The 24,079-nt window shown below is 56.6% G+C and overlaps 1 long non-coding RNA gene across 1 annotated transcript in view; it reads right to left on the bottom strand.

The window, feature by feature from the left end:
• Nucleotides 1-24,079, bottom strand: part of LOC311610663 — a 105,083-nt gene that overhangs the window by 15,277 nt on the left and 65,727 nt on the right. The window contains exon 2 of the long non-coding RNA XR_014793004.1: nt 3,095-3,177. This is a non-coding gene — a long non-coding RNA (uncharacterized lncRNA). The remainder of the gene's footprint in view (nt 1-3,094; nt 3,178-24,079) is intronic.

The following is a 24,079-nucleotide window of genomic DNA, read 5'->3' as shown; positions in this document are numbered from 1 at the left end:
TCCGAGCTGAAGTCTGCCGTCCGCTCGCTGTGCCCGGGGCTCTGGCCGGACCCACTCAGAGCGCCAGGGCCCTTCCTGCCACGCACGTCTTCACACATCGCCTCTGAGCGTCCACAGCACCCAGGATGTGGCTGCCAGAGGGAGAGCCACCCCCAGGGGCTGGCTCCGGAAACCCAGTGAGTCACCAGGCCTGACCAGTGGCCGCCATGTCCCAGGGTGCAGTGGGAGGCCGGGTACTGCACCGCGGCAGGGACACAAGCCACGGTGACTCACTTCTGGATCCGAGGGGACGTTCCGTCTGCGAGGCCTCTGGACAGCTCTGCTCCCGGCCCCGGGTGAGGTCATCGCCCCGCTGCTCGGAACTGGGACTTGCAACTGTCTCCTCCCAGGGCCCGGCGGCCTCTGCTCTCCCAACGATGGCTGTGGCCGCAGCCAGCATGTCAGCCCTGTGGTTGTGGGGGCCATCAGGGAGCACCCAGGGCCCGAGTTTGCAGTGCCCCCACAGCCACAGGGCCTGGGCTAACAATCGCCCAGACCTGCCCTCCTGGGAGCGTGCTCAGACAGACGCAATTGCACCTGCCCCGGTGGAAGGCAAGGTCAAAACGGCAAATCGTGTCCTCTGCCTAGAACAGTCCTAGCACATAGTGGGCCTGGATGGATGGACTGATGGACTGATGGACGGATGGATGAATGGATGAATGAATGGATGAGGGGCTCACTACCATTCTGTCGGTGGCAAGGAGCACCTTCTGGAATGGCATTCACGTCGGGGGTCACTGAGGAGGAAGAGGAGAGCACTGGCTAAGGCAGAGGGTGCCGTTTTCAGACAGACGGTGCCCGCACTGTAGCCTGGAAATCCCCTGGGAGTCACTCATTAACTCCCCTCCCCCGCACACAGCCTGTCAGTCACCCCCGCCAGACAGCAGGGTCAGACGCATGTCAGCAACCGCCTCTCCTCCGCAGGCCCGTCCTCCCACCAGGCACCCACACGGTGTCTGCGCACCGCGTCTGTCTGTCCCAGCCCCAAAAGGAGCCGCGAGGAAGGCCGGGCTCCCAGAAACCCGAGCAGCAGGCAACAGGCCCATCCCCCTCCCCGCCCGCTCTCACCGCACCTGCTGGGGCGGCGGCCCACGGTGAGATGTGCGGGTGCAGGAGCGGCCGGGGCCACGGGCCCCTTGGTTGTGGGGGATTTCTGAGAAGGTGAGGCGCACAGATGGTCACATGGGGAGAGGGGCGACCACAGAGGCAGGTGCCCAGTGAGACAGTACAGAGAGGCGATAGGTGTTTGGGGCTGTTTTGCTTTTAAGCAGAACGTGACAGGAGTTTGAGACAGAGGCTTGTGAGCACACACCTACAAGTATTTTGGTTAAGAAAGACTGAACCTAATGGGCGGGACCCTTGGTGGGCTGCGAAGTCAAGACTAAAGGGGGGGAGGGGGGAAGTTGTGGCTGGGAGAAGAGGGGGATCGAATCAGAAAACGGCTGTGGAGGCCGAAACCGGTTTGACTCAGTGGTAGAGCATCGGCCTGCGGACTGAAAGTTCCCAGGTTCGATTCCAGTCAAGGGCAGGTGCATTGGTTGCGGGCACATCCCCGGTAGGGGGTGTACAAGAGGCAGCTGGTCGATGTTTCTCTCTCATCGACGTTTCTGGCTCTCTATCTCTCTCCCTTCCTCTCTGTAAAAAATCAATAAAATGTATTTAAAAAGAAAAAAAGAAAACGGCTGTGGAATATCTGCCAGGACTCGGTGTTCTCGTGGATGGAGGCCTGACCACCACCAGCCCCCTTCCTTCGAACGATCCCCGCAGAATCATGCAAACGAGGGAGAGAATGCAGAGAGAGACCAGGCCTCTGTTCCAATCCAGACGATTTGTGTCGCCTCATTCAAGCTCCCAGCCTCCCCTGACCACAGGGTCCTGCCGTCCCATCTTACAGATGAAAAAACGGAGACTCAGTCATTCACCAACATCATAGCCAGACCAATAAGAAAGACACCAGCCCCCTGACATCCGCGGCACGCTCACTGTGCCCCGGGCACCGTGCTAGGCTCTAGGCCGTGTGTATTCTCTCATTTCAAGTCACCACACGGCAAAGGTTTTCACGATCGCTCCCGTTTTACAGATGTGGACACCCAAGTCCAGAGAAGTCAAGGTCACCAGTCTGTAGCCACCCAGGGAGGAAACAGTGGAAGTGGGACTTGAACCCAGGTCTTGGAGGTGCACCCTCTTTGCCAGTGTGCTGGACCAACACCGGCCACATGACCTGCCCAGATCCAGAGCCTTGATGGGCATCCCACAGCACCCCTCGCCCAGGCTCCGCAGGAGAAACAGAGACGCTTTGCAGCCTCCAAACATGCCCATGGACGTACCTAGGAGCCAGACTCCCAGCCAGGAGGGCGACTGCTGGGGATGGTGGGGCCTCAACAGCCGTGGGCAGGTCCAGCCCTGCTGTCAGGCAGTGGCCCGTGCCCAAACCATGCTTATTAGGACCGGACGTCCATCTGCCATGCTCCAGAAAGCCCTGAGGTCCCCTTTAACCCCACAGTTGGTCTCTGAGCTCTTGAAGGTCAGTAGGCACAATCCACACCTTTCTGTTTCCTAGACCTGCAGGCTCTCCCTGCACAACGCAAGGCCTCTGAGCCCTGCTTCGGACCCTGCGTACAAAGACCAGGTGGCGGGAGCGGATGTGCGTGCCCTGGGCAGGGTCAGCCAGGACACTCACCGTCACTCGGAATGGAGAGACGGCACAGCGAGGGGGCCGGCTCTGGCTTTGAACCCTGGCTCCCTCGCTAAATAACTCGGTGACTCTGGGCCACAAGCTGTACCTTGGTTTTCTCATCTGTAGACTGGGTATCACGTGACCGACCTGTGAGAGGTGACAACACGTTCCTCTAAGTAAGAGCCCCGAGAACACAGCCTGGCTAGGAGGGCAGGCGCCTCCAGCTGAGCCTCGACCTTCCCCATGGCTCCCGCCTGCCGGCCTCTGCTCAGGGCTGCAGGCAGGAGGGTCAGGGAAGTCGGGGTGGGGGATTCTGCTGCGGGAGGAACATAACCCCGAAGCCAGGACGGCAGCCGGGGGGCGGCGTAGCTCTCTTACCTGGCACGCTCCCGGTCACCTTCCTCCCCGGCCTCGCTTGGTTCGGGGCAGCTGCCCAGGGTGGTCACCAGCCTCCGAGTGCACTGGAGAGAGAAGGAGAGGATGACCTCAGCACACGGGGATCATGACAGTCATGTTCCAGCCTAACGCACAGGAGGAGTGGCCTCTGAGGGCCACATCGCCCTGAGGACACAGGAGGTTGCTGACGCTTCAGTAGAGAGGAGAACACCCTCCATTGAGAATAAAGGGAGAAGCCCACTTCCTGTGTCAGCTGTGGACATGGTGACCGAGGGCTACTTCCTTTAAAAAAAAAAAATTATATATATATATATATATATATATATATATATATATATATATATATATATATTTTTTTTTTTTTTTTTTTTTTTTTTTTTTTTACAGAGAGGAAGGGAGAGGGATACTTAGAAACACTGATGAGAGAGAAACATTGATCAGCTGCCTCTTGCACACCCCCTACTGGGGATGTGCCCGCCCGCAACCAAGGTACATGCCCTTGACCGGAATTGAACCTGGGCCCCTTGAGTCTGCAGGCCAACTGAGCCAAACCGGTTAGGGCATTGAGGGCCACTATCAAGAAACACAGGGTTTCCAACCTCATGTACTAGACCCAGAATAAACTAAGAGGTAAATGGGTATTACACTCGGTAGTGATTTATTTCAAGTCATAACCAAACAAATTCACAGGGGACCTCGACTACAAAATAACCTTTTGCCACGGTTCCGAGTTGTTCTGTTTTTATTGAGTCTTTTATTCCAAGGCGGCTACGGTGACACGATTCTGAATTTCTCTATGTTCCCATCTTATGGCGCCTAAATCCATTAAATGGGGTCACACCTGGGGGTGGGGAGAGTGGGGGAGAGGCATCAAAATCTGTGCCTGACCCCTACCCTGCACCCAGTACCTATCAGCTATGCTTTTGTCAACGCCGCCCCTTTACACGGGTTTCTGGAGAACGAGGCTACTCCACGCCATCCTGTGTGTCTCCTGAGAAGACGCACTGAGCGATCAGCATCGTGGCTGTTCCTGCTAAAATATGTAATCTTTAAATCCGGCCTCTCCCCTATTCAGACACCAGGAAGAGTCGTATTTCAAAAGGTGTTTGGAGATAATGGCCCCCGTCTCAGCTTCCCCATCCTTAGGCTCAGAGAAATCACTCCGGACCCTCCGCTTGGCAGACGAAGACGGAGAGAAGAAAGAGCGCGGGGAAAGACAATCCCATCAGATGTGAAACAGAAGACGCGTAACCTTCCCTCTCAAGGGGACGGATTGTTTGGGTGGCGTTTTGTCCTCCGGCGAGGCGTGCACACATCGCCCGGGGCGGGGCTGGCTCCCCGGTTCTGGAGTTCCTGAGGACAGGGCCGGCGGGAGGCCGGGCCACCCCGTCCGCCAACTCCGGCCCCCTCCCCGCCAACCCCAGGCACCCACGCTGGCCGGGTCCGCTTCCTCTGCCACACCCAGGGACCGACCCCAGAACAGACCTACAATGCCACGGAGTGGGGCTCCTGACGGCAGGGCAAAGAACCTTCAACAATTATTTTTTTTATTTTATTTAAATATATTTTACTGATTTCAGAGAGGAAGGGAGAGGGAGAGAGCGATAGAAACATCAATGTTGAGCATCATGGATGGGCTGCCTCCTGCACGCCCCACACTGGGGATGGAGCCCACAAGCTGGGCATGCGCCATGACCGGGAATCAAACCGTGACCTCCTGGTTCACAGGTAGATGCTCGATTTTAGCTCCCATGAACCGTGAGACACTTGGGACCTACCCAGACCACACGCAAATGCCAGAAAACTCCTCAGAAAAAAGCAAGGAAAACACAAGATACTCTCCGAGTCCAACACCACCGACACCAGGAGGGAGTCCCATGCCCTCTGCCATCCCCAGACCCGACCCACGTCCCGTGCATGAGGTGCAAAGCATTCGATAAACTCTGATTGCAGCCTTAACCTCCAGGGGGGTGGGGGGGGATAGAAAATTGAACACAAGTCCATTTAAACTCACCCGGCCACCAGGACCGCCCAACCCTCCCACCAGTAGCAGACCCTGGGGGTGGGATGGGATGGGTGGGCACCGGCAGGGGCTTCTGTAAATCCTCTCTTTGGGGGAAGGCAGGAGGGGAGCGAGGGTTCAGACTTGGCGACTCACTGAAGTCACCACCGCCTTCCCCCGGGCCAATGGGAAATCCTCCTGAAGCCTGGGTCCCGGGCCCAGCGGTTCTGAGGGTCCTGGCGGACGCGCTAGCCCCTGAACAACCGGCCGGCCGGGGCAAGAATGTTCTCATTGTTGAAGTTCAGAGGAAAAGCAGGGGTGGGTGGGTGGGAAGAGATGAACCAATGAACTTGTATGCATATATGCATGACTCATGGACACCGTCAGTGGGGTGGTGAGGGCCTGGTCGGGGGTGAGGGGCGTGGGGGCCGGGAGTGGGCTGGAAGAGGTAAATGGGGGAGGGAAAGGAGGACCTATGTAATATTTTCAACAATAAAGATTAAAAGAAAAGAAAAGAGTGTTCTCATTTCTTTTATAATCAGAAGGAACAACGTGACAGTCACAGAAGGGCCGGCATAGCGATGGAATGCAGCCTGGGTGAGATGCATCCTTCTACCATTGCCGCCATGAAATACTCTTTTCACATCACGTGTGAGCGGGGCAGGGGCCTGATCATTCAGCCCTGAACTTGCCGACGACTTCCTGTCTCTGACCTCACCAGCCTTCATGTCCCCGCTGCCCCCCCTTCCCCCCCCCCCCCCCCCCGCCGCCATATCCATCCATGATCCTTCTGGGAGACCCTGCCCCAGCCCAAAGGCCTGTCCCTAACTGCCCTCCCCCATTGGTCTGCCCTTTGGCCCTGGCTCTGCCACCAGCTTCTGTGCTGCCTCTGGGCAGGCTCTCAGCGCCCCACCTCCTACCCTTCCTCTGTGGAAGCCATGCACAGCCGCACAGCCGTGCAGGACTCTGGAGGCCAGACACACCCTTAGCCCCCTGCAGCATCAACACGGAGCACACATCACACCCAGGCCCGTAAAAGATAATTATACAATCTGATCTGGCAAATTAGAGCCATAGAACAGTCTAATCCCCGCAATGAGTGCGAGGGCTGGATCAGCGGGGGGAAATGACCCTGGATCTTTACTGCCATTTGCCCCCGGTTCAGGATTAGGGTTTATTTATCTTTTTTATTTTCTTGCTGAGAGACGGGAGAAGGGGAGGGGCCTTCTCTGCAGCCCACCTCTCCCTCTCCTCACCCCTCCCCACCCCACCCTATCCTGGTTTGCTGGGTAGACAAACCCATCGCCCAGTGGGGCTTCCCCATAAAGCACTCAAGCTCGACTACGGATAAATACAGCACCAACGAGGAGAGACGATGGAGAGCGGGATAAAGAAATAAATAACTTTCCACCAAAGAAAACTCGGGGGCATCCCAACCCCAAACCGAGGGCTTCGCTGCTTGGCATGAACTCACTACAGAGCAAACAAAAAAAGCTGACAGCCCCACTCAGGCAACTCAGGTGCCAGTTAGGTCCAATTAGGGCACAACCACTAATAGTTCCTCTCTTGCACTGATATTTCTCCCTTTTTCTCTGGATTCAATTACACACACACACACACACACACACACACACAAAATAAATAAATAAATAAATAAATAATAAATAAATAAATACATCGTCAGGTGAGGATTTTTTTTTTGTTTGTTTGTTATTTTAAAAGCAAAAACGGACATGCCCAGATGGCAATTTATCTCCTAATGATTCTGGCTCAACTCTGACATGTTTACTTGGGGAACATTCACATATACACATTTCTTTAAACACACATCTCTCTCTCTCTCCCCCGTCCCCCCGTCTCGCTCGGTCTCTCTCTACTCCACCCCCGCAGGCTCTTTACAGGAACTGGTGCCCATCTCCTCTGCTCATTAAACAGCGAGATCACTCTAGAGCAGAGCCGGTGATGCCAGGACACGCTGACCTGAAGGACGGACCGTGCATCTCACCAGAGTGGACACGAGAAAGGGCGGCAAGTTTTCCCCTTTCTGCCTGCACCTTCCTGGGATGACAGTGTCCAGCTCAGACTCCTGGGTCAGCCCTGCCGGGCGCTCGAGTCCAGGGCCCGGGGACAGAGCCCGGCCTGAGCAGAGGTATCTGGCGCGGATGCCTCCGCCGCAGGCCTGGCCGATGAGGGTCAGGCTGAGACAGGAGGCTGAGCGGTGTGCCAAGGCCCGGGCAGCCTTGTCCACATGCAACGCCAGCGTGATCTGCCCAGGACATCATTATTGTTTAAAAGCATGTTCCAAAACCAAACCCGGAAGGAGAAAGCAAAAGGTTAGCAAGTTGTCCTCCCTGGGTAGTGAGTGAGCTCAGGGGTGATCCGTTTTCTTATTTTTGCATGACGACCATGAATGAGCATTGCTCAAAAACGCCCCGGTATTTAAAAAGGAGTAAAAAATAAAATGGACAGGCATCCTCTTGAACTAGAAATAAAACTATAAATGCCATTGTAATTAAAAAAAAAAAAAATGCACGCAGTTAAAACGGGAGTGGCAAGACGGTGAAATCAGAAACAATTTGGGTCTGGATGAGAGAGCCACAAGTTGGACCCAAAGCTGGGGTCCAAGGTGAGATCCGGCCAGGGTGCCCGGGGACCTCCCTGTGCCTGGGACCCAGAGTGAGCCCGGGACAGAGACACACCCCTCAGAGGCGGCCCGGGTTCCCACTGGCGGGGGAGTGGCTACTCCTATGGGAGGACTCCGTCAATATTGGCTTGAACCATGAACTTAACCGAGGATCCCAGCCCCGCCGACAGGCTGCAGGCCGCAGGGTGGAACGGACCTGCTCCGTGGCATTTTCTAAATACCTGTGCCATTCTTGGCGGCCGGCTCCGGTGGCATTCGCGTTTCGGGGCAGGACCGAGGGCCTGAGCTCTTCCCGGAGCCTGTTGCACCGGGCCAGGAGGGAAAAGAAGGCCAGACTCCGCGCCACAGCCCGCAGAGGCCACGCCGGAGAGAAGGGCCCTCGGTGCCCCGCGGGCTGGCAGAAGAGAGAGTGGACTTGAGCCTGCGATCCAGTGCCGGGTCTCAGCCACTCCCCACCCCTCCCTCTTCCTTGGTTCCTCTCCTTCCTCCTGAGCTCAGCACGGAACAGGCCCCAAGGCTCAGTCCTCAGCGCAGCGAAATTCCCACCCTTTCCCCTTGTCCTTGAAGATTCCCGGACCCTGCCCCTGACCTTTTCCCTAAGCCCCCGCGTGCCGTGCCAGCGGCCTGTGGGGCAGGCTGACCACTGGTTCCCAAACAATCTCAAATGGTCCCATCCAAATGGAACCCCAACTGCCCCCCTCCACACGGCTCCCCCGGAACTTCTCTGTGTCCATGATTTTTAAAAAATATATATTTTTTCCAAAACTGGTTTGGCTCAGTGGTAGAGCATCGGTCTGCGGACTGGAAGGTCCCAGGTTCGATTCCGGTCAGGGGCATATACGTTGGTTGCAGGCACATTCCCGATAGGGGGTGTGCAAGAGGCAGCTGGTCGATGTTTCTCTCTCATCGACATTTCTAGCTCTCTGTCTCTCTCCCTTCCTCTCTGTAAAAAATCAATAAAATATATTTTTAAAAATATATATTTTTATTTATTTCCGAGATAAAGGGAGAGGGAAGAGAGAAACATCGATGAGAGAGAATCATTGATCAGCTGCCTCCTGCACGCCCCCTCTTGGGGACCGAGCCAGCAACCTGGGCACATGCCCTGACCCTTATGGTTCATATCGATAGGTCAATGCTCAATCACTGAGCCACGCTGACTGGGCTGTCTGTGAATTTAATGTCACCCTTTCGATCACCCGGAGGAGTCAGCTCTTCTGCCAGCATAATTCATGATCAGTCTCCTCGTACAGCCTCACGGCCATGATAACAGCAAGACCCCTGAGCACAGAGCGCCTGTCATGATAACAGCAAGACCCCTGAGCACAGAGCGCCTGTCTTGTTCTCCATCGAATGAACAGAATGTGTTGCATGACATAGCCCTCTCGGTTGCAGAGAAGGAATGAATGTCAGCATCCCTGTGTGAAAGATAAGGTCATTGGCACATGGCAGGATTTAAACCTTCCTCAAGGTCACGGGGCTGGTAAGTAGTGGACTCATCTCTGGCACCGAGCTCCTCTGGCTCCAGGGGGGGAGCTGAAAAGGACCCCAACCCCCATGGTTGCAATCACCCCCCACCCGGGCTCCTCGACGCCCGACTGGCCTGCTCCAGTCCACGCTGCATCGCCGGCCCAGCTCATCCTTCCGAAATGTCCCCACGCCGCTCAGCAGCGGTCGATGGCTCCGTACTGCCTTCCGTGCCGGAAACCCAGGGCCCCCGCATTCGGGAACCCCCTCCTCTCTCTCCAGCCTTGCAGAGCGATCGTATTGGTGCTCCCCATGCCTGCAACACCCCCCTGGCTCTGGCTCTGCCTCTCCCCGGCACCTGCCCTTGAAGCCCAGGTCCCACGCCTCATGAGAAGCCACTTGACTTCCCAGCCTGCAGCGGTGGCTCGTCCCTCAGGATTACTGCCCGCACCCCACATTGGCACTAAACGTAAGATGACGGAGAGGATAGGTTAGGGTCCTCTCTCCCCAGGGAGATCTTCTCATCTTTCAGGGACAATGTACCCCGTGTGTTTGGATTCCTAGAGCCTCGTACAGCGTACAAATCACTAATCGCAGAAGCCCTGCTACTGTGTGGCAGGCTCTCTGGCCCATGGCCCTCCACAGATGCAGGTGGCAGACCTGACAGGGGCCAGGCTCTCTCCAGCTTGCGAAGCCAGAAGAGCCGGACCTCCCGGTGGCTCTCTGACCTCTCAAAAGTCTCGCCCACCTCCACGTGGAGCTGCTGACCTTGGTCCAACCTTGAGCTTAAAGGCAGAGCCCCGCCCACCGTGCTTAAAAAAAAAAAAATCTTTTTTTCGAAAATTTACAAGCCCGTCTTGTTTTCTCTTGGAAACCACATCTTTGCTTCTAGGGACGCCTTCCGAATGCAGTGCCCTGGCCATCAGCAACAGAGAGTGGCGAGCATCCTCGAGGGCAGGCTGCCCCCGACCTGTGACCTTCGACCTGCAGAGGGCTGACCCCCAGAAGGTGCGCCGGGCCCGGGTCCCTCACCCTCACACCAAGCCCTGGCCCCCGAAAGCTCGTTTCGCCATGTTTCAATGGAAACTGGACTATTCAACTCAAAAAACACTTTCCCAGTGGTATTTTAAGGAAAAATGAGATCACAGAAAACCAGGGAGGTACATTTAAATAGTGTGACCCCAAGTAACTTTTTTTATTTTTAAGAATTCCCTGAAAGGCTTGTTCATCAGATGGGGGGAGGGGGGAGGGAGGGGGGGACACCCATCTGGGGAGACCTTAGCCCTAGAGACCAGCTGGGCAGCAAGACCCTTGCAAAGGGCTAGGATGCTACAGGCCCAAGCCCTGCCTGCACACAGCCTCCCTCCCAGAGGTCCCTCCTGTTGGCAAAAGCGGCCGGCAGCCCCCGTGCCAGCCAGGTCCGCACGCGGCCTCTGCCAGAGATACCAAATGTTTCCAAAACCCGCCCGGGCCCGGCACGCGCGGCTATGAAAAGGTCTTCACAGTAACTCGGGGCACTAATTAAACAACGTGCTCTCGTACTTTTAAAAAGCCACTTGAGTAATTGCCTTTCCATGCCGCAAACTTTCCACCGCGGCCGACGGGTTGACATTTCACAACGTTGTTTGTTTTAATCAAGAACGGGCGGGAAAGAGCCCGCGTGATGCCCGGTGCGGTGTTCAGGGGCTTTGATTCCGTGATTGGCAAACCCTCCCCGAACGGCCCTGCGGGGAGGGCAGCCGGGCAAGCAAGGCTCCTGCCTCCCGGGCTTGGTGTCCGGGCGGGGGAGGAGGGAGGTGGCCCCAGGACATTGGCACGACCGCTCTTCCTTCCTTCTCCCCTCTCCCTGCACCCAGCTCCCAGCTTCCACCTGCCAGGCCCTAACCAGTCTACCCCCACCCCATCCCCGCCCAGTACCCCTCTCTCCCAGGGAATGGGGTGCTTCCTGAACCAACACCCACTTTTTTTGGGAAGAGGGGGGAGACTACTTAGCACACTTAGGAGTCGGGGGCAGTGGAGACTCAAGTCTCAACGGTACTCAAACTTGTTCCGTAAAAGCAGCAGAACCAGAATCAGCCTGGGCGCTGTGAGTGTGCGTCTCACCTCCACCGTTTCTGAGCCTTGGACTTCTCGGTGCCTCGGTTTCCCTCACCCGCCAACAACGTGCGTCACAACCGTGCTTGCCTGGAAGGCTGTGGGAGGGTTCAATACATTCCTATTGGGGAAGCCCTCACAACAGCTATCTGTGGGTTCGTTTAAAAGCCTTTCCTCGCCGAAACCGGTGTGGCTCAGTGGATAGAGCGTCGGCCTGTGGACTGAAAAATCCCGGGTTTGATTCCGGTCAAGGGCATGTACCTTGGTTGCAGGCACATCCCCAGTAGTGGGTGTGCAAGAGGCAGCTGATCAATGATTCTCTCTCATCGATGTTTCTGACTCTCTATCCCTCTCTCTTCCTCTCTGTAAAAAAATCAATAAAATATATATTTTTTAAAAATAAAAAAGAATTAAAAAAATAAAAGCCTTTCCTCCTCCCTCGCCAGCTTCCATGCAGGGCCCTGCCTGCCCAGAGCGTGGACAGCGGGGCCCTGCCCAGACCCGTGCCCTGCTTTCTAGGGAGCCACCCAGGCCCCTCCACGGCTCAGCGGGGTCGTGGGGCACACGGCTCCTCTGAGGACGGAGGACAGTCGACTTTCTCTGACACCACGGGCCTGCCCCGGTCCCAGCATTTTGTGGAGACACAGCTGAGCTCCCTCGGGAGGACCGCACGGGGACGGCAGCTCCCTCCCAGGCCCCCCGGCGGCCGCCACCACCACGTAGGCATGACGGCTGACGGCAGCGGGGGAGGCCTGAGGTGTGCACGGACCTGCACACACTCCACCCACCGCCTTGTGGACACCGGCCGCGGCCACACACACCCCACCAGGGAGGGAGGGGTTTCTAAAGGAAAAACCACCCCAGACCCTTCCCGAAACCTCATCACAACGAAACACAAGGTGCAGGGGTGGACAGGCCTCACCTAAAACCCCTGCACACCACCGGGCATGTCCGTGCGGCCTGAGCACCCACTGTGTGCTAGTCCTGAGACCAGGTGCTGGGAATAACTCAGGGCCGAGAAGGCGGGTCCCGGGTCCCCAGGGCCAAAAGCCTAGTACCGTGCTTCCCCGAAAATAAGACATCCTCCGAAAATAAGACCTACTTACAGGTTTCCTTCTGAGTGAAATATAAGGCATCCCCCGAAAATAAGCCCCCCCCCTAGGCTAAACATGAGAGATTTGGTCCACTGATTCTGAAAGAAATGGAGTCACAAGAAATTCACCAGGAAATTCAGGAATTGGATTGTTAGGATGATGTTCCAGAAGATGAGGACATGATTGTCATTGAATAAATGAGTAAGTTCTTGATACTGTAGGATGCACAGTTTGTCTGGTTTGTTTTGACAACTACTGTACTACCGTATACAGGTAATAAATTTCCTTTATTTTCATTTAACAATAAATGCGTACCATATTCTTCTTCATGGAAAAATAAGACATCCCCTGAAAATAAGACCTAGTGCATCTTTGGGAGCAAAACTTAATATAAGACACTGTCTTATTTTCGGGGAAACAGGGTAGTAGGACCGATGATGGAAAGAACTGCAGCTCCTGCTCTGTGGCCTGCATGACAGTGGGCTCTCTGTGCACATTAGATATTCTATAATGTTAGATGCTACACATGACAGGTTCTAGGTTAAACATGCGTATTTAAATGCTGTGTCATATGCGTATGTTTTTGTATTATGTGCTATATGGTGTATATACACGAGGTGACCAGATCGTCCCGCTTTTGGCAGGACAGTCCTGATTTCTAACAAATTTTCCCGCGTCCCCGTGGTGTTTTAAAAAAGCCCTGATTTTTGGAAAGATAATTGGAAAGATTCTTTCCCAAAAATGGGGGCTTTTTTAAAACACCCGGGAAGTGGGACGCAGGAAAAATTGTTAGAAATCTGGACTGTCCCGCCAAAAGCGGGACGATCTGGTCACCTTAGTTATATAGTGTATGTATGTAGTATGGCCCCACCTCCCTGGTGCTGGGGTGGGGGGTGTCTGGGCAGGTGAGGAGGGACATGCCTGCAGGGTCACTTGCCCAGAGATTCACTTGGTTTTCATGGAAGAAAGGGTGGCACATTGTAGCTGGACCACCTTGGGCACCAGGGTGTTTGACCCTCTTCACATCATCAGTCAAAAGAGCACCGGGCACGGGCACCCCAGGGCCAGGCAGGAGGTGGCGGGTGCACTGCCCGGGGGAGAAAGGAGAAAGCCTGGCACAGGCCGAGGCAGAATGAGGCCGCGGGGAGGGGCTTGGCTGAGCTCACGGGCAGACAGGCCGGCGAGAGGCCCTCCTGGGAGCCCGGTGGCAGCGAGGCCCGTTATCACGGCCATCGGCAAAATCTGGTCCATCGTTCCTCCTCCTTCCTGTCTCCCTGCGATGTCTGGGGACACATGAGACCCGGGCTGGGCCGGGGTGGCGGTGGGGGTGGGGGCGGGGGCGGAGAGCTGCGATTTCAGAAGGAAGGCGAGCCGGGAGCTGGGAGCCAGGAGCGGAAAGGTTGATTATTTTACTTGCGGAGGCCCTGGGTGGGCAGGGGCGGCGGGCTTCCCGGAGTTTATCGGAAAACCCTCACCGAGAGGAGGTCATTGAACCGAGGCCGGGAGAGAATGTGCAGATACGCTGACATAGGAATGGGAACACTGGGACGCCTCCCTCCCCAGGCTGGCTGCTGGGAGAGCGAGGTGTGCCCGGGGCCTGGTAGACCAGTGCACACAGGAAGGTGGTTGAACTTGGCCCTCCTGGCCCCACGCTCAGGCCCCGTCTCAGGAGCGGGCAGCCGGGGGACCCAGCCTGGCTCTCACACCATGACATACCCCTGCGGCCTGGCCGTGTGGAGTGTGATTATCAGAGCCGTTCCGCTTAAATGGAGAGTCGGAGGTGGGACAGCGACGAGCCTCAGTCATCACATTCCAGGCTCCCATGAGACGGATGAGACCGGGACCTGTTGGGGCTTGGGCTCCGCACCCGTCAGCCATGGACAGACGCGATTAACCAGGAGGAGAGCTGGGGGGGGGGGGGGGGCAGCCCAGGAGGAGGGCTGGGGGGGGGGGGAGCCCAGAAGGAGGAATGGGGGTGTGGGGAGCCCAGGAGAGGGGCTGGGGAGCCCTGGATTGGGCAGGGGCGGGGGTGGGGGTGGGGTTGCAAAACCCCCCGTGGGTGAGAATCCCTGGCTACATCAGCTCAGATCCCAGGCTCCAGGGCAGAGTTCGCCTTCCCAGGGCTGACTGAGGCCTCTGTGATGTCTGACGCACTGCTCCCCAAATGATTGTATTTGTTGTTCATTTTTAAATATTTTTCGACATGGTTTCATATTTTACGTAAGTAAACATACTTTCAAAGGAAACTCCGTATCCTTATCTTACATGGAATCCGGGGCCACTAGACATGAATAGAAGATACAATGAGAGGGAAAAAGTCATCAAAGATCGGTCTTCCTGGCTCTCCCAAGGCTCTGAGCCCGCCGAGGGGAGACAACCTTCCCGCTTTGGTCAGGAGGGAACGAGCTACAAAGGGGAAATGCATGTCGGGGTGACTCCGTGTTACCTCCTGCCATGTCCGGGGGTGACCGGCTACCCCCTCAGTTCCCTCCGGGTGATACACGTGGCACCTCCGTGGGGAAACACTGACCTGCCCCCGAATCGTCCTGGGCCTCCTCTGCAGACTTCCAGGCCCAGAAGGCTCTGGAGGGGACCCCGAAGTTCCCGCCGTGTGGCCCTCTCAGAATTCATGGCCGAAAGCAAACTCTCAAGTTCAAGGGACGCCGGGGTGAGTGACAAAACACAGAAGCCCTTCGAGACTCCTGCGGGGAGAGCCACGCACCGGCCCACGACGCACAGCCTTGGAGGCGGCCGAGGCACCTCTCACGTAGCCCACAAGGGGAGGAGCTAGGAGATACCTTGGGAAGCACCCAATCACAGCCCAGGACTCAGAGGGAACTGCTGAGGAGCCAGGAGACTGCAACTCCGTTTGTCTGGTTAAGAGAAACGCCCCTGTAATTGCCTATCTCCGCAGGAACAGCAGCCAGTCAACAGAACCCACGATCCCGCTGACATCTTTTTCCCATCCTATAAGATAAAAGGCTAATGTGCAAATTGTCCCCTTGACCGGGAGTTCGACCAGGGGGTGGGGCCACCAGCCAGCCAATCACCTGTGGCCCCTCCCTCTAGCCACCTGGGACCTATGGCCTGATTGGGGTGGGCCAGCCGGAATCCCCGCCCCCCCCCTCCCCCATGCACGAATTCGTGCACCAGGCCTCTAGTCTAACATAAATGCACCAGAATCATGTACCTTTGGTCAGAGCTGCACGTCTGAGAGACCCATGATCAGGCCTGAATGCTCAGGGGCAAGCCTTAGTTTCCCTTCTCTGAGAGCAGCCAGGGATAAACCAGAGCCAGCAAGGCTCCAGGGAAAGGCAGAAAGCAGCATCAGCAGACTTCACCCTCCTGGCCCTCTGGGCTTCTGGGAAGGCCCTGGGGAGGGCCTCAGGCATGACCACTCAACGCTGTCTCACCCTGAGTGGAGCTTGATTACCATGTTAAAAAAAAAAAAAAAAAAATCAAAGGAGAGCTTCCTGATTCCTAGTCCTTCCTTGGGCAAACCTGGAAAATCCCTGGGCCGCTCCGTCCCTGGAGCTCAAAGTTCTCCCCGTGCCGGCCCCGCCCGCCGATGGAAAAGTACTGGCATCTCCGTGGCCGGGTTGCTTCTCGGGGTCCCTGCTGGGGACGTGCCTGTTGCTCCCCACCCACACCCCACCGGGAACTCCCACCTCCCTGGGTTGCGCCCCAACCCACCTCCCTCTCCAGCCCGGCTGGTTTCACACCCTTGAATGCTGCTGCCCAAGTAACCAGGCGGTCGGGGGTGGCCCGGGGCCAGGAAATTTGCCCTGAAAAGCAGGGAGCCCTTCAGCTCCGATGGCCGGCGGCCCGGCTGGGTCACTGCCCAGTGTGCAACACGAATGTGGAGGGGGAGGGCGGAGAGGGAGGGGGGAAAGGCGCCCCCACACCGGCCGCCTGCGTGACAGCAGTGGGTCAGGGCCTCGGGGTACACCGTGACCCCAAAGTGGGTGTCTCCCACGTGTGCAGAACACTCTCCGCGGGGCTGCGGAGGAGGGCGAGGCGGGGGGGGGAAGGGAGGGGCTGGGGTGCATACAGGGACCCTCATGCCTCTTCTCCTAAGAGGACACACCTGCCTGGCCCGGCCAGGGCACACCTGGGCGCTGGGCCGGCCAAGCGCTCCAACAGTTGCCCTCTGTTCCCCGAGCCGGGAGGCCTGGCAGCCGGCTGCGCCCAGACAGGGGGCTTTTCTCCTCCGCGGGGGCCACGCCCGCCCCAGACGCAGACTCCCTCCGGCCAGGGGCTCCGGCCAAGCCCCGGGCTCTGACCACAAGAAGCGCCCTTTTCTTTGGCGGCCGCCCCTCAGACGTGAGGGGCCCCGGAGCCAAACCGCCTGCGTAAAGGACATCCCAGCGCATGTCTCTGTCGTCAGAGGGGCCCTGGCAGGTGGCCACCGGTGGCACATCCCGTCCTCTCCCCCCACCTCCCTGCCCGGGCTCCAGAACGGCCCTCCTGGCTCCTGCTGGGTCGAGGGCAGAGAGAAGCAGGCTCCTGGTGCTGACGCTGGGCGCTCCTGGCCGCCCCGGGGCCGGGCTGGCACCCCTGTGGTGACCGCCCAGCTGGTGAACACAGAGCCTCAGGGGTCGGCCCCCGTGGGGGGCTGTCCCCCCCGCACGCCAGGATCTCTTCAAAAACACAGCGAGGTAGCGGCAACATCCGTCCCGGTGCATGGGGGAGACCACGGCCTCTGCCCAAATCCCCCAACACCGTCCGGGGCTGCACCCCTGGGGGGGAAGACAGAGGGACACGCTGCAAGCAAGTGCAGGGGGTTTCTTGTGTTAAAAAAAAAAAAAACACACACACATATTTTTGGGGGTGGGCGGAGGGCGGTCACACAGAACCTGGCTGTGGGAGGGAAGGAAGGTGCCAGCCCTGTGCCACCGGCGGCAGATTTATGACCGTGTTTTAAAGCCTCAAGGACGTCACGAGGACCGGCCCACCCACAGCACGGCCCCCGCGGTAAACACCGCCCGGCCCTCCCCGCCCCGGGCGGCGGTCCTCCCCTCTGAGCGGCCCTTGTTCCCTCCCCCGGGCCCGGCCCGGTTAACGAGATGCCTGGCTGGCCATCGGCGGTCCGTCCACCGCGCTGGGCGGGCCCTCCAAGACAAACAGGGCCGCTCACGCCTCCGCCGGCCGCGCAGATGGTCAGAACCACACCAGGCTTTACGGGCCGCCCGTCCGTTTCTCCGCCACCCACTCGCGCCCCCCCCCCCCCCCCCGACCACTCGAGATGGCTGGCTTCCTTCTCTCTCCCCTCTACCCCCCTTTCCTTAAGGTATGAACTCGGCACCCTGCTGTCAGGCTTGGCGATGCATGTATGCTTCTTGGCCTCCCGATGTGGCTGGGAGTAAAAGTAAACACGGCCGAAACCGGTTTGGCTCAGTGGACAGAACAGTCGGCCTGCGGACTGAAGGGTCCCAGGTTTGATTCCCGTCAAGGGCATGTACCTTGGTTGCGGGCACATCCCCAGTAGGAGGTGTGCAAGAGGCAGCTGATCGATGATTCTCCCTCATCGATATTTCTAACTCTCTCCTCTCTCTTCCGCTCTGTGAAAAATCAATAAAATATATTTAAAAAATAAAATAAAAAAAGTAAACACGGGTCTGTGCCCCGCGAGACTGAATCTGCAGACGCCGGGGCCGACGGAGACTCATTGGCCCTCTTCGACGGGGACCCAAGGAGTCCGTGTTCCTAAAAGCTGGGGGGGGGGGGGGGGGGGGGGGGCCTGCTCAGAGCCAGAAAGAGACACCAAGGCCCCCTGGGAAACTCCGGGTGAAGATCAGAAGGCAGAGAGGAGGACCCCTGCTCCGAGAGCCTCACCCCGCAAACCCCTCTGACCTACGGGGTCACAGGAGCCCGCGGACGACAGCCCTAATTGGGGGAAGAACGTCTTTGGGTCAGGAGAAGGGAGGACCTGCCACCAGGAGACCCACTGTCTTTGGCCTCATCCAGAAAGAAGAGGCAGGGGGGTGGCCCGAATCGAAGCAAAGAGCCCAGTGTTGGAGGGACAGGCCCGTCCGTCTCTTCCAAACTCAGCCCGGTCGGTTTTCCTGGGTTCTGTTGGCCAACAGACGTGGGGGGGCAGGGGGAAGGGGGGGCCTGGGGCTTGGGCCCCTTTCCAGCCGGAAGTCCCGCTCACCTGCCCAGAGTGAGCAGCAGCTCAGAAACCACCCACGCGCGTCGGAAAAATGCGATCGACGTGTTCGAGGTTGGCATTTCTTGGGCTTTTCCTTTAGAAGGAAAAAGAGGGGGCGGCGGGGGGCAGGGGAGAGGGGAGAGGAGAGAGCGCTAGGCAGGTCTGCCCCGAGTGGAATGCCGCCTGTCTGTTGGGAGCCGCGTGTTTGCTTTAGCGAAGCCATAAAACAAAAATTCATAAGGCGACGGCTTTCTCGGGAGCGACGCCGTGGGAATGTCTGTGAGGCCGTGACCAAGCGCACACACTGAAGATGCTTCCCCCGGAAATGGCTTGGTGGGGCGGGGGAGGGGGGGGGCGGGAGAGGTGGGAAGGGGGCGGCGGCCAGGCTGGACTTGTGTGTTCACGAGGGGGCAGTGGTCACTACAATCCGGCTCTGTTCGGTCCCGGAGAGACACCCATAAATCACCTCCCGACACCGAGGCCCAGAACCACATCTGCCTGGAAACGGGGCCAGGTGAGCCCTGCGGAAGGGCCGCTCTGGGAAGGCACCGCATACCCTCGGGACATCCGTGGAAAGAAAACGACTTGGATATTTTTTATACAGACAGATTTTATATCGCGTGTGTGTGTGTGTGTCTGTGTGTGTGTTTAAATATTTTTTGTTGATTTCAGAGTGGAAGGAAGAGGGAGACAGGAACATCAATGATGAGAAAGAATCATCAATTGGCTGTCTCCTGCATGCCCCCTACTGGGGATTGAGCCCGCAACCCCAGGCATGTGCCCTGACCGGGAACTGAACCATGACCTTCTGGTTCAGAGGTGGATGCTCCACGACTGAGCTGGCTCTTGTTTTTTGTGGGTTATTTTTTTAAAAAAATATATTTTATTGATTCTGTACAGAGAGGAAGGGAGAGAGATAGAGTTAGAAACATCGATGAGAGAGAGTCATCGATCAGCTGCCTCTTGCACACTCCCTACTGGGGATATGCCCGCAACCAAGGTACATGCCCTTGACCGGAATCGAACCCGGGACCCTTCAGTCTCCAAGCCGACGCTCTATCCATTGAGCCAAACCGGTTTCGGCTTTTGTGGGTTTTTTGTTTTTGTTTTTTAATGAAACTTTAAGAAAAACCTTAAAGATTTCCTCCTCTGGAGAAGAAGTCAGAGACTTGTCAAAGTACATCATCGTGAAAGGCTGTGATCGAGTCCCCGCCTCTGTCCTTTGTGTCACAGGGGCCGCAAGGCATGCAGCCAGCTGACTCATCTTGTAGACCTAACATGTGCGTCAGGAGCCTCAAGTGTATACTTCCACATTTTTTTTTTATTGGATGAAGACATTAGTGATGGGAGATGTTAACATTTTACCTAACAATCTGGATTTCTGGATGGTCCTGAAGAAAAGAAGAGAAGAAGGGGTAGCCCCACACCTGTATTCCTGCACAGGAACAAGGAGCCAACGCTGGGAAACAGCTGCTTCTTTGAGGCAAGGTACGCACCAAAGCGCCGGACTCATTATCCTGGAGAAAGCTCGTCTCCACCACTCGGTCGCAATCTGATCCCTCTCCTGTGAATGTCACAGGTAGGTGTTGAGGGAGGCCCCTCCGATCTTCACACAGGGCTTGGTGAAAAGGGGCTCAAAGATAAAAGGGGGCTTAACATCAATGCCTGGTGTGTTAAGAAGTTCCCAACGCGAACCCGGAGAGCTGCAGGTGAGCTGACAGCGCTCCCGAGTTCCTTGGATCTTTGCATTTACAGGTGTTGCCTAGTGGGTAGCGTGAAGGGGCCCAAGACAGCATCTGATACACACTGCCATCTCCCTCTCCTCCGCCACTGATCACTGTCACACGTGGATCACAACATGCGTGCATTCTCAGTGGCTCACAAGCTTTCCAAAGGCTCACAGGACAGTCCATGTGTGTCTGTGTCGGTCACAGGAGTCCTTATGAAGGAGCTTTCATTGGCCAAATCTGGGATATGATGAGCATTAGCATAATTAAGTAATGCGTGAATGATAGACCAATGAATAACTAGGCATTCAAGAGCCCGTGCCAACAGTGAATGAACAGATGTATACACGAGCAGGGGAGAGGGAGGGCTCTTGCTAACAGCAGAATGCCAAGGACCAAGTGACATATGCTGAGAGAGCATCAGAGTTGGAAAATCACAACCATCACAACCTGATGATTTTGGATCAGGCAAAAAATCATCACTCGATGCCAGTTCTAGGAGGAAATGTTGATGAGATCTGTGCCTGACCTCAAAATGTTTCCCCAATAGACTGCCCCTTAGTGGCAACGGAGAAAAATAAAACACACACGCAGTAATCATCCGTGGGAGAAACCAGACCACGCCTTGGATAGGCAGCCAACCTGAACATCACCGATCGCAGACAGGTAGACACTGGCTCTCTCCGGATGCGACAAGCTATGACCCACACCCCCTCTCCTGTCCTACTGTTCGGACACAGAACCTCAATCTCGTCACCAGGAAACTCCTGACGCAAAATGAGAAGTTTTCCCTGGACCAAAGGGAGGAGACAAGAGAATGGATTCTTTAAAAATGGCCGTGTCACAAGACACAGAAAGTCCTTGGGCATGTTCCTGGTTAAAGGGACACCACAGCTCCAGGCGACAGCTGACTCTCAACGGGATCCTTCCACTGAGGACGCTGTTGGATCAACAGACAGACCCGAGGACGGATGGAGGTGAGGTGAAACTGTCCTATGAATGTCAGTCCATGAAGGTGCTCCTTGAACTCTCCTTGGACATCCACACGATTTTTATTAGACACTGACACCTCATTACAGAAGCATATAGGCTTCTAAGGAAATACACACCGATATGTTTAGAAGTAAAGGCCCATGTAAATTACCCTCAAGTGGCTCAGGAAAAAAAGCAAAACAAAAAAACCACAGCCTGGCCGGTGTGGCTCAGTGATTGAGCATCAACCTATGAACCAGGAGGATACTTGGACCCATTCTGGATCAGGGCACATGCCCCGGTTGTGGGCTCGATCCCCTGTGTGAGGTGTGCAAGAGGCAACTGATCAGTGATTCTCTTTCATCAATGATGTTTCCATCTCTCTCTCCCTCTTCTTCTTTTCTGAAATCAATAAAAATATTTAAAAAAGAAGAACAGACTGAAAAGAGTGCAGGTGAGGATGAGGCATGAACAAAGCAGAGAGGTTGTGCATCTGAGCTCTCTTATCCGCCTTAGAGGACGGAAGGAGTTAAGTGGGAAGTGGGACGTGGCTGGGCAGAGAGGTGGCACAGACAGGTGAAGGACAGGGAGGCGATGTGGGACAGGGATATTCTGATCCCAGGGGGGCCCCCTCTCTCGTCTGCATCCCATTCTATCCGCATATCATTTACCTGGTTTAGTGAAAAGCCACGGTCCCAGGAAGCCTGGAGCAATGTGGAAACGCTAGGAGGACCGGATCCTTCAGCAACAAAGGGTGAGATGACAAGCAGGCCTCGGCTGACTGTTCCGACAGCCGGATGTGACCTTTATGGGACACACGAGCTGGCTGCAGCCATGGTCAGGTTCCCAAAGTCACACCAGCTCTGTGGGTGCTGGGAGCACCCTCTCCCTCCGGCCAGCTCACGCCCAGCCCAGCCCTGTCCTCATGCTCCTTCATCACATCCCGTAAGCAACGAGTGATCAACTTCCTCAAAGGATGCAGGAGAAACCTGGTCTAGATGTTGTTTCAGTGGCTGTTTGCTCTGTACCCCTCCCCCCATCCACACTTGGTGCTTCAAGATCACATAGAGATGTGCTATGGACTGAATGTTGCGTGTCCCCCCTCCAAAGAAATCCATATGTTGAAACCCTAACGCCCAATAGGATGGTATTTGGAGATGGGGTCTTGGGGAGGAACAAGGCCGTGAGGGTGGGGCCCTCATCATGGGATTAGTGCCCTCAGAACAAGAAACATGAGAGAGCTCGCTTCCCTACCCTCCACGCCACCAACCATGAGAGAAGAGAGCCATCTACAAACCACCAAGAGTCTTCCCCAAGAGCATGACCATGCTGGCATCCTGACCTTGAACTTCCCAGCCTCTAGAACTCAAAACATCAATGTAGGCTGTTGAGCCCTCTCCCCATCTATGGTATTTTTCTTATAGGAGCCCGAGCAAACCAATACTGAAGGTAAAGGCTTTAGACAGGCACATGACCAAGACTTACAGCAACCCACCAAGTCCCATGCCTCCAGACAGCCACACCAGGGCCTCCTGCCATCCAAAGTCCATCCAACCCAAACCTGGTGCGTTGTCCGCATGCAAACACACTCACTCCTGCCCCTCCAGCCCCGAGGAGAAGTACGTTTTCTGACATGACTTACTCGATCTGTGGTAAAGAGTAATTTTTTAAAATATATTTGTATTGGTTTTAGAGAGGAAGGAAGAGGGAGAGAGATAGAAATATCAATGAAGGAGAGAGCATCATTGATCGGCTGCCTTCTGCACACCCCCTACCGGGAATCAAGCCCACAACCTGGGCTGTGTCTTGACCGGGAATCGAACCGTGACCTCCTGGTTCATAGGTCCATGTTCAAGCACTGAGTCACGCTGACAGGGCATGGTGGTAGAGAGCATTTAAGGGCCAGCAACGCAGAGCCCCCCCCCCCTCCCCCAAACCTCCTCCTCCCATATCTCCGGTTAGAAATCGTCCCCAGGAGGCAGGACCCCAAAGACCCGGCCACCGTGCTCCCTGGCAGGTTGAAAGGTCTCTTGACCTGATGACGTTGCTGTTTGGAGCTAACCCTGGGGAAGTGACTAGAGAATGGACGCTGGCACCCGACAGCTTCGGCCTCCCGAGTCCGCCCCCCTCGATTTTCCCCCTGACACCTCGGCGGTGGCGTGGCTCCCTGCAGTGGGCCAGGCCCAGGAGTGTCTGGGATGGGTGCAAAGGAAATACCCCAGCGGCCACAGGCACCCCACCCCAGGCTGCTAGCACCCATGGTGGTCCCCGCCGAAGTGGTCATGGCCCGCGGCCAGACACCCCTGCTCCGTGCGGCTCTGGCCCTGCCAACCACAGGCAGGGCCCGTGCAAGGCAGCCTGGCTGCGGCCCCACGCTCCCCGGCCTCGGGCAGCGGGGTCCACAGGGGAAAACATTTGCTGGAGGGGACTCCCTGGATCGGGGGGGAGAGTGCCTGGGGGGGGGAGGGTGCCTGCCACGGGGGGGGGGGGGTTATCATTATTATTTCAAGAAAAGCATTTCGCTGCCCAAGGAAGCGCTGCCCACGGAGAGTAAAAGAACTGTCCCCTTCCCTCTCCAGACGCTCCTGGACTTGAGGTTTGGCTCCGGACACCAGGACCGGGGTGGCTGAGCGAAGGTGGGCCCGGCCAGCCAGAGTCCAGCCACCGCGAACTTGAGTCTCCACCCTCACCTCGCCTCCCGCCCCGCCCGGACGGGACGGCCGGTGACTCACTTCATCCCTCTGGCTCGGTGGCACCGGCCAGTAAAACGTGGGGCTCCCGGCCTCCCCGGGGCGCAGGGAGGTTAGCTCATGCTC

Source organism: Pipistrellus hanaki (genome assembly GCF_964339955.1).
Source record: "Pipistrellus hanaki genome assembly, chromosome: 16".
Lineage (NCBI taxonomy): Eukaryota > Metazoa > Chordata > Mammalia > Chiroptera > Vespertilionidae > Pipistrellus > Pipistrellus hanaki.
This window is presented reverse-complemented; position numbering and strand designations above follow the sequence as displayed.